Raw genomic sequence first — 8,806 nt, 5'->3', positions numbered from 1 at the left:
GTAAGGTTCAGTAGCGTCTCAAGTGTTACATCGCGAGGAATTTTTACATTTATTAAGTGCAAATAATTCGCATAAGTTTGCTATTACTTGGTTTATGCATTGAAATGTTTTTATGCATGTGAAAACCCGTGAACTCACCAACTCTTTGTAGTTGACCTTGTTTTTATTTCCATGCTTTTCAGGTTCTAAATGAGTGGTTTGGATTTTAAAGGAGCATACTTGAGCCAAGATCGATTAAGTCAAATTTTTGATGTAATTATGAACGTTGTGTAAATTCTAACTCCTGTTATATCGATGAACTGTTTTGTTTTGAACAACTTGAAATGGTGTTATTTATAAACTGTTGCTATGAGTCGCTTGTCTGTCAGCATCCCGTGTTTCCACTTTAGCGGGGTGTGACAGCAAATAGCTCGGGTGGAATTTCCATGATTGAGTCCAGATCTTCAACTTCGGTATGTTGCCGAATTCTGGTCATGACAAACGTCGGCCCCATTTCACTATAAGCTCTAGCCGGGATGTCTTCAATAGAGTTCATTATGGCTTTTATGAAAAGTTGCAGAAACCGTTGAAAAGGCACGAACTTTTTGGCTTTTGACGGAAATCTCTTAGCATTATCGAGCTCGACCAGTTCATTCCATATGATGAGGGCATAATCGTATTTGCACGTCAAGACAATCCCATGGAAGAACTTTAGAAAAGAACTACTGCACGTGTCGATTCCCGCAGTTTTTGACGTCAGGCATCTATTGAGGATTTAGAATAGTAGATGCCAGATTGACGGTAGGAAACGCCGTTTGAATTGAGACGGTTTAGTCAACTCTTGCGAGTATCCTAACCGTTTGATGTCATGACAAAGTTCATCATCTGTTACAAGCGTTTCAAAGCCTGTGGAGCCCGGTCCAGGAAGGCGTAGTATTCTTCTAAGTCTCTTTAATGTCAATCGGCTGACATACTCGTCTACGCTTCCTTCAAAATAGAAAGTTTCTCCATCTTTGGCCAATGTAAGTGTACTCCAGAACTGCTGTAGATATACCATAGGAACTGGTGTATTGGCAGAAAGGGAATAGGAAATAGGGTGTCCGCGCAGGATTTCTGGGATTATCTGTTATTCGGCATGCATATCGAAGCTAAATGAATGGTTGTTTGATTTGATTTCGAGATATTGGCATTGTGGGAATAAGGTTTCGTCGGGTATAGGTTGGTTTAATGGCTGGGCTTGGTTATTTAAGTTATCAGACCTAACAGAAGGAATGTCGGATTCCTCGTCAGACTGATGTTTAAGATCCGCTATTTACCTGTAAAATATCTAAAATATTAGATCCCGAATTCATGAACCAAAGCAAATTTCTCTACACCAAAGTAAAAAAAAATTAAAGAAAAATTAAAAACTAAAAAAAAATCAAGACTTCAAAAATTTTAAAAAAAAAATTAACAAAACTATAAATTTAACCAAAACTAAAAAAAATACTAAAAAAATGTAACTATAAAAAGAGAAATTTTTTAAAAAAAAAGAAAGACTAAAAAAATTCTAAAAAAATTTGACTAATTTTTTTTAATAAAACTAAAACTAAAAAAATAAAAGAAACACTTAGAAGAAAAAAAATTAAAACAAAAGCATATCAACCGGATTACTAATCCGGTTAATCAAGAAAAAATAAATAAACTAAGTCAAATACTAAACCGGACAACATTATCAACCGGATTATGGTTGATCGGAGTAAACTCCGGTCACCTTCTTCGGTGAATAATCCGGGCAAAACACGAAAAATACTAAATCGATCAAAAACAACAAAAAATTAAACCTAAACTAATCCTAAAACTAAATCAGTCAAAAAAATTAAACAAGATATTAACCCTAAACCTTTTTTATTAGAATCGATTATATTGATTTTAACTCATGTGATAATCAGACCCTAGTTATCACCCGAGGTAATTAATACATGATTATTTGATTAAATGATTACGTGATAGTATGATAAATTGATACATTTGATCATGCTGGTATGTGAAAATTAATTGTATAATGTGGTTATGTGCATCAGAATATGTATATATGAGGAAATATATATATATATATATATATATATATATATATATTATATTACACACTTGCATATTAAGAAATGCATAGTGTGTATGTGGATATATGTATGTATGCATGGTATGTGTAGATGCATGCATGTGCATGGGTTGTATGGGAAGAAGGGGCTGTTAGCCGACCTTCCATTTTTGGAAGTGTATAAAAGGAGGGCTTAGCCTCCATATTTTCTTTTCTTGCTTCTGATTAAAAGCTATGCGATTTAAAAGAAGAGACTTGGTCGGATTAATTCTGTTTGGAGATTCAAGTAAATCTCAAGAGTTTGATTTCAAAAGCTTGATAAGGTGAGTGATTTCTAAACTCTGTTGCATAAAATTATTACTGGTTTCATATGAATTTTGTCTGAATTTGGATAGAAATCAGTCTTTTGCTCTAAGTGTTTATCCGGATATTAAACCGGACAAGGTTTGACCGGATTGTTTTAAATCGGTCAAAGAGTGGACGATGTGTTGTCCGGATTGTTTTAAACCGGTTAAGTTGTGAACGGAGTATTGTCCGGATTTGTTATCCGGACAAAGATATTGGTTTATATTCTAAGTGATAAATCTTTCAAGCTTTATGCGGGGTATTGACCAGATTTGTTATCCGGACAAAGTTGAAATTTGTTCAAGTGTTAAATCGGACAAAGCTTAGGCTATGTTGTCCGGATAGTTGACCGAATTTGAAGTTCGGCTAAGTCAAAGTTGACCGGATTTGAAGTCCGGCTAAGTCAAAGTTGACCGGATTTGAAGTCCGGCTAAGTCAAAGTTGACCGGATTTGATGTAATGTTGTGTTTTCGATGAGAAATGTTATTTTATCATAAAAAGGAAGTTTTGAAAGAAATATTTTTGTATTGATAATAATTTCAATGGCTGCGGTTTATTTGAAATTATTCTGTGAAAATATTTTGATGAGGAAATAAGGGTGGCATATCAAGGAGAGGTGTATAATGGGATAAGGGTGGCATATCAAGGAGAGGTGTACCATGGGATAAGGGTGACATATCAAGGAGAGGTGTACCTTTGGATATAAGGGTGGCATTTGTATGTGTGTTGTATGATATAACTCATTCTATTATATCCTTTAAGACTACCGTGGTCCGGAGTCTTTATTTCTTTGTGACTTAAAGATTTAGGATTAAGGTTCTTATTGGAAATCATAGTTTGGATGTTATTGAGGAGAAAATATCAGGTTTGGCCTGAAGCTTTATATAACCTTGTTTGGTTAAGAAAAGGTTTAAAAGTGGCATTATATGGAACCTGATTGGTTCAGTGTTTTGAGATTTGAATAAGCGGAATGCTTTGCTTGATAAATGGAAAAGATCTGGTATTACGTTTCTATTTAATCATATATTTGTTATATATATGAAATGATATTTTCCCTAAAGGTTTTGGTGATTTTTCACCCTACAATAACATAAATAGGGTATCTCACTAGACCTTTCGATCTAACCATCATTTTGTGATTTTAACTATGTGTTGCAGGAGGTACAGATGGTAAGGGAAAGGGGAAGGTGTAATATTTTCCTATATGCATTTCTGCATGAAGATCTGTCTTTGTTGTACAGTTTTGATTGATTAGTACAAGAAATRTATTTTGAATTTTTGGACCTTGTAATTGGTCATGTTAGATTCTTGTACTAAGGGACCCGAACGGAATGATATTATGTATTTCCTTTGTATGAAATATGTATTACATGCAATGTGTGGGTTGGGGCGTTACAGAATGGTATCAGAGCCTAAGTTTAAGAGATTTAGGTATTTAACAACATGATACCTAAACTTAAACTGTTTTATTGCATGTTAAAAGTCCCGGACATAGTTAGCACCATTGGAAATAATATGACGAGTTAAAAGAACAGTGTGTAAGGTAAATTTTAATTACATCTGGCCAGTGTAATTATGAATTTACAGGTACACATCTGAACTTGAATACTTCATTATATTTGGGAATGTGAAAATGTGATTATTAATACTAAACTTTGTAGATGTCTATTTGAACTAGAAGATCTGAAAGAGTGGCTCGTCCAGAATCTGAGAAAGGGAAGAAACACCTGTAAATCTACCGACTAGCATGTATGGAAATAGAGGTCCAGGAAGAACAAGGGGACGAGGCAGAGGGAGAAGTCAGTCTCAGGGAAGGGGTCGGACTAAAGTACAATCTAAACAAGAAGAATCCCACTCTGGGAATGTTCAGGAAAGGTCGGTGCCACATCCAGAATATATAACTAGAGATATGTTGGCAGAAGAAATGGGGAAATTGCAGGAAACTCTGACATCTATTATGGGAATACCGGCTAGAGTGGAAACAAAAAGAGTAGAAGTTTATCCCTCTGCTCCAATCACTCACAATAAAGAAGGAGATATTAAAATGTTTTTAGCATGCAAACCACCAACCTTTTCTGGAGAGAGAGATCCAGTGAAAGCTATGTGTTGGATTAAGGAGATGGAATATGTGTTCAACACCATTCGGTGTCTGGAAACAGATAAAGTTGGATTTGCTGTTTCTGTATTAAAATCAAATGCTTTATTCTGGTGGGAAGTTGAATCGTCTACCAGAATGGATGTTTTACAAACTTTGTCTTGGGTAGAATTTGTGGATAGATTTAAAAATCAATTCTGTCCTAAAACGGCAGTAAGACAAATGGAGGAAGATTTTCTGAAGCTAGAGCAAGGAAATGGAAAAGTTCGGTAGTATACCGAAAGATTCATTGAATACTCTCGTTTTGCCAAACATTATGTTTCGACTGAATCCAGGAAGATAGAGAGGTTTATTTGGGGTTTGAAACCCTCAATCCAGAGTTTGTTATTGCTATGAACCCCAATACCTTTCCACTAACAGTAGATGCAGCTGAGGTGACTGAACGAAATAAGAATAGACAATCGGAAGGAAAAGTTGTTGAGAAAAGAAAATGGGAAGGGCCTTCATCTTTTCAAGGACCGAAAACTGTTAGATATAATAACAGATCTGAGCAGAAGATCAGTGAAAAAGTCTGCTCACAGTGCCGACAAATTCACCAGGGAGAATGCAAGATGGACCCAAGGAAATGTTATAAGTGCGGTGAGGCAGGTCATTTATCCAAAAATTGCCCAGCTAACCGAAGGTGTTTTAATTGTAAGTCTCCATATCATATTCGACCGAATTGTCCATTGTTAAGAACTCCGCAATTAACAATGGGGAGTAATGCGTCGGGTACACGGGGAAGATCTACTGTGAATAGAGGAGGGCAAGGAGGGGCGCGGGGAAGATCCTTCCAGATGACTAAGAACGAGGCAAAAGCATCACCAGATGTAGTAACAGGTACATTCCTCCTGAATTTAATATGTGCTAAGGTGTTATTTGACTCTGGTGCAAACTTTTCGTTTGTATCACCATTGTTTGCTCAAACTGCATGTATGAATTCTATGCTACTTGATGATAAATTAGTAGTTGACACTGCTAATAGTCAGGAAACTGTTACTATTGTGTTCAATAACTGTATTATTGTTATTGAGAACTGTGAACTTCCGATCCGGTTATTTCCCATGCCAATGAACGAATTCGACATAGTAGTGGGTATGGACTGGTTGACAAAGTATCAGGCTAGCATTGTTTGTAATCAGAAAATAATCAAAATTATTCTGCCAGACCAGAGAACAGTTGTTATTTATGGTGATCGTCAGAATCATCATACCAGTATTTTGTCAGTAATGAAAGCCCAAAAAAATATTCGAAAGAAGTGGCAAGGATATTTGGCGTATGTAATTGATTTAAAGAAAGAGAAAGGAAAAGAAGAATCGATTCCGATTGTTAGTGAATATCCAGAAGTTTTTCCGGAAGTCTTATCTAGATTACCACCAGATAGAGTCATTGAGTTCCGAATTGATTTAGTACCAAGGGCTGCACCTGTAGCAAAGGCACCGTACCGTTTAGCTCCATCTGAATTGAAAGAATTGGTGGCACAGTTGAAAGATTTAACTGATAAGGGATTTATTAGGCCCAACACTTCGCCTTGGGGTGCTCCGGTCTTATTCGTCAAAAAGAAGGATGGGTCTATGCGAATGTGTATAGACTATCGTGAACTAAATAAGTTGACAATCAAAAACAAATATCCTTTATCGAGGATTAATGACTTGTTTGATCAACTGGTAGGAGCAAGTTATTTCTCCAAAATTGATTTGAGGTCAGGATATCATCAGCTTAAAGTCAGGGAAAAAGATGTTGCCACAACAGCATTCAGAACAAGGTATGGGCATCACGAATTCTTAGTTATGCCATTCGGCTTAACTAATGCACCTGCAACTTTTATGGATTTGATGAATAGGGTATGTAAGGAATATCTTGATAAATTCGTTATTGAATTTATCGATGATATTCTTATATGCTCTAAAACCGAAGAAGAACATGCGGAACATCTTCGTTTGATACCGGAATTATTGAAGAAAGAAAAGTTGTACGCCAAATTGTCCAAGTGTGAGTTCTGGTTAAGAGAAGTTCAATTTTTGGGTCATGTTATCTCAGAAGCCGGAGTACAAGTAGATCCAGTAAAAATAGAAGCAGTTGCAAGATGGGAAGCTCCGAATAATCCGTCTGAAGTCTGTAGCTTTATGGGTTTGGCAGGTTACTATCGGAAGTTTATTCAAAACTTTTCTAAAATAGCCGTGCCATTAACCAAATTGACTCGAAAGAATATTAAGTTTCAGTGGGAAAAAGAACAACAAGAAGSTTTCCAACTATTAAAGGATCACCTCTGTAGTGCGCCGATGTTAACTTTACCAGATGGATCCGAAGACTTTGTGGTATACAACAATGCTTCAAAGTTAGGATTAGGATGCATTCTGATGCAAAGAGGAAAAGTGATTTCTTATGCGTCAAGACAATTGAAAGATCATGAGAAGCAGTATCCGACTCATGATATGGAGTTAGTTGCGGTAGTGTTCGCTCTAAAAATCTGGAGGCATTATCTTCTGGGAACAAAGTGCCAAATTTACACAGATCATAAGAGTCTACAACATTTGTTCAGTCAGAAAGAATTAAATATGCGACAGCGTCGGTGGATTGAGTTAGTTAATGATTATGACTGTGGAATTCTTTACCATCCAGGAAAAGCTAAAGTGGTGGCTGACGCTTTGAGCAGGAAGGAAAAGAATGGAACCATTAAAGCAGTAGCAATGAGAATGAATTTGATCCCTGATATTCATAAAGAAGTTCTGAGATATCAGAAGGAAGCTATGAAAGAAGATCTCATCAAATCAGAAAAGTTGGGTAAGATGATCTCAACCTTGGAACAGAATGATAAAGGACTAATGTGCTTTCAAGGGCGAATTTGGGTACCATATTTTGGAGATATCTGAAGTATGATATTAAATAAAAGCCATAAATCCCGATACTCTATCCATCCAGGCACCAATAAGATGTATTGAGATTTAAAACCTTTTTATTGGTGGGCAGGATTGAAAAGAGACATAGCTCGGTATGTGGAACAGTGTCTAACATGTTTACAGGTCAAGATTGAACATCAGAAGCCTTATGGAAGTCTTCAATCTTTGGAAATACCTGTATGTAAATGGGATCACATCACCATGGATTTTGTTATGAAGTTACCACGAACTCCAAAAGGGTATGACGCGATTTGGGTAATTGTAGATCATTTGTCTAAATCTGCACATTTTCTACCATTGAGAGAGAAATATTCTTTAGAAAAACTAGCGCAAATTTACATCAAAGAAATTGTTACCAGAAACGGTGTTCCATTGTCTATTATCTCTGATAGAGATAGTCGGTTTACTTCCAAATTCTGGGAAGGACTACAGAAAGCTTTGGGGTCTGAAATTCGGTTAAGTACAGCATATCATCCGCAAACAGATGGGCAAAGTGAGAGAACTATACAGACTCTCGAAGATATGTTGAGAAGTTGTATTATTTATTTCGGAGGATCGTGGGAAGATCACTTGCCATTGATAGAGTTTGCGTATAACAATAGTTACCATTCCAGTATTCAAGCGGCACCATATGAAGTGTTGTATGGACGTAAATGTCGAACGTCGTTATGTTGGAATGAAGTGGGTGAGAAACAGCTGACAGGTCCTGAAATTGTCCAAGAAACTTCTGAAAAGATTGAACAGATCCGTGAAAGAATAAAAACATCACAAGATACCAAGAAAAGTTATGCAGATAATCGTCGAAAGCCAATTGAGTTTGGTATAGGTGATTTTGTGATGTTAAAAGTTTCGCCATGGAAGGGTGTCATCAGATTTGGAAAGAAATGGAAGCTTAGTCCGAGATATGTGGGGCCGTTCAGAATATGTAAGCGAATCGGGTTAGTAGCATATCAGTTAGAGCTGCCAGAAGAGTTGAGTCTGATTCACAACACTTTTCATGTGTCGAATCTGCGGAAATGTTTGACTAATCCGAGTCTGGCTATACCATTGCCAAAAATTTAATTAGACAGTAAACTGAATTTTATGGAAACACCAGAAGCTGTAATTGACAGAAAGATCAGGGTGTTGAGAAACAAAGAAATAAGTCTAGTTAAAATTTAGTGGAAGTTTCACAAAGGACCGGAAGCAACATGGGAATTGGAATCAAAGATGAGATCAGAATACCCATGGCTTTTTGATTTAAGGAATTCCGGGACAAAATTCTTTTGAGGGCTGGATAATGTGATAATCAGACCCTAGTTATCACCCGAGGTAATTAATACGTGATTATTTGATTAAATGATTACGTGATAGTATGATAAATTGATA

This window comes from Cynara cardunculus, unplaced genomic scaffold, assembly GCF_001531365.2.
Source record: "Cynara cardunculus var. scolymus isolate 2C unplaced genomic scaffold, CcrdV1 Un_Scaffold_2085, whole genome shotgun sequence".
Taxonomy (NCBI): domain Eukaryota; kingdom Viridiplantae; phylum Streptophyta; class Magnoliopsida; order Asterales; family Asteraceae; genus Cynara; species Cynara cardunculus.
Note: the sequence above shows the minus strand (reverse complement) of the source record.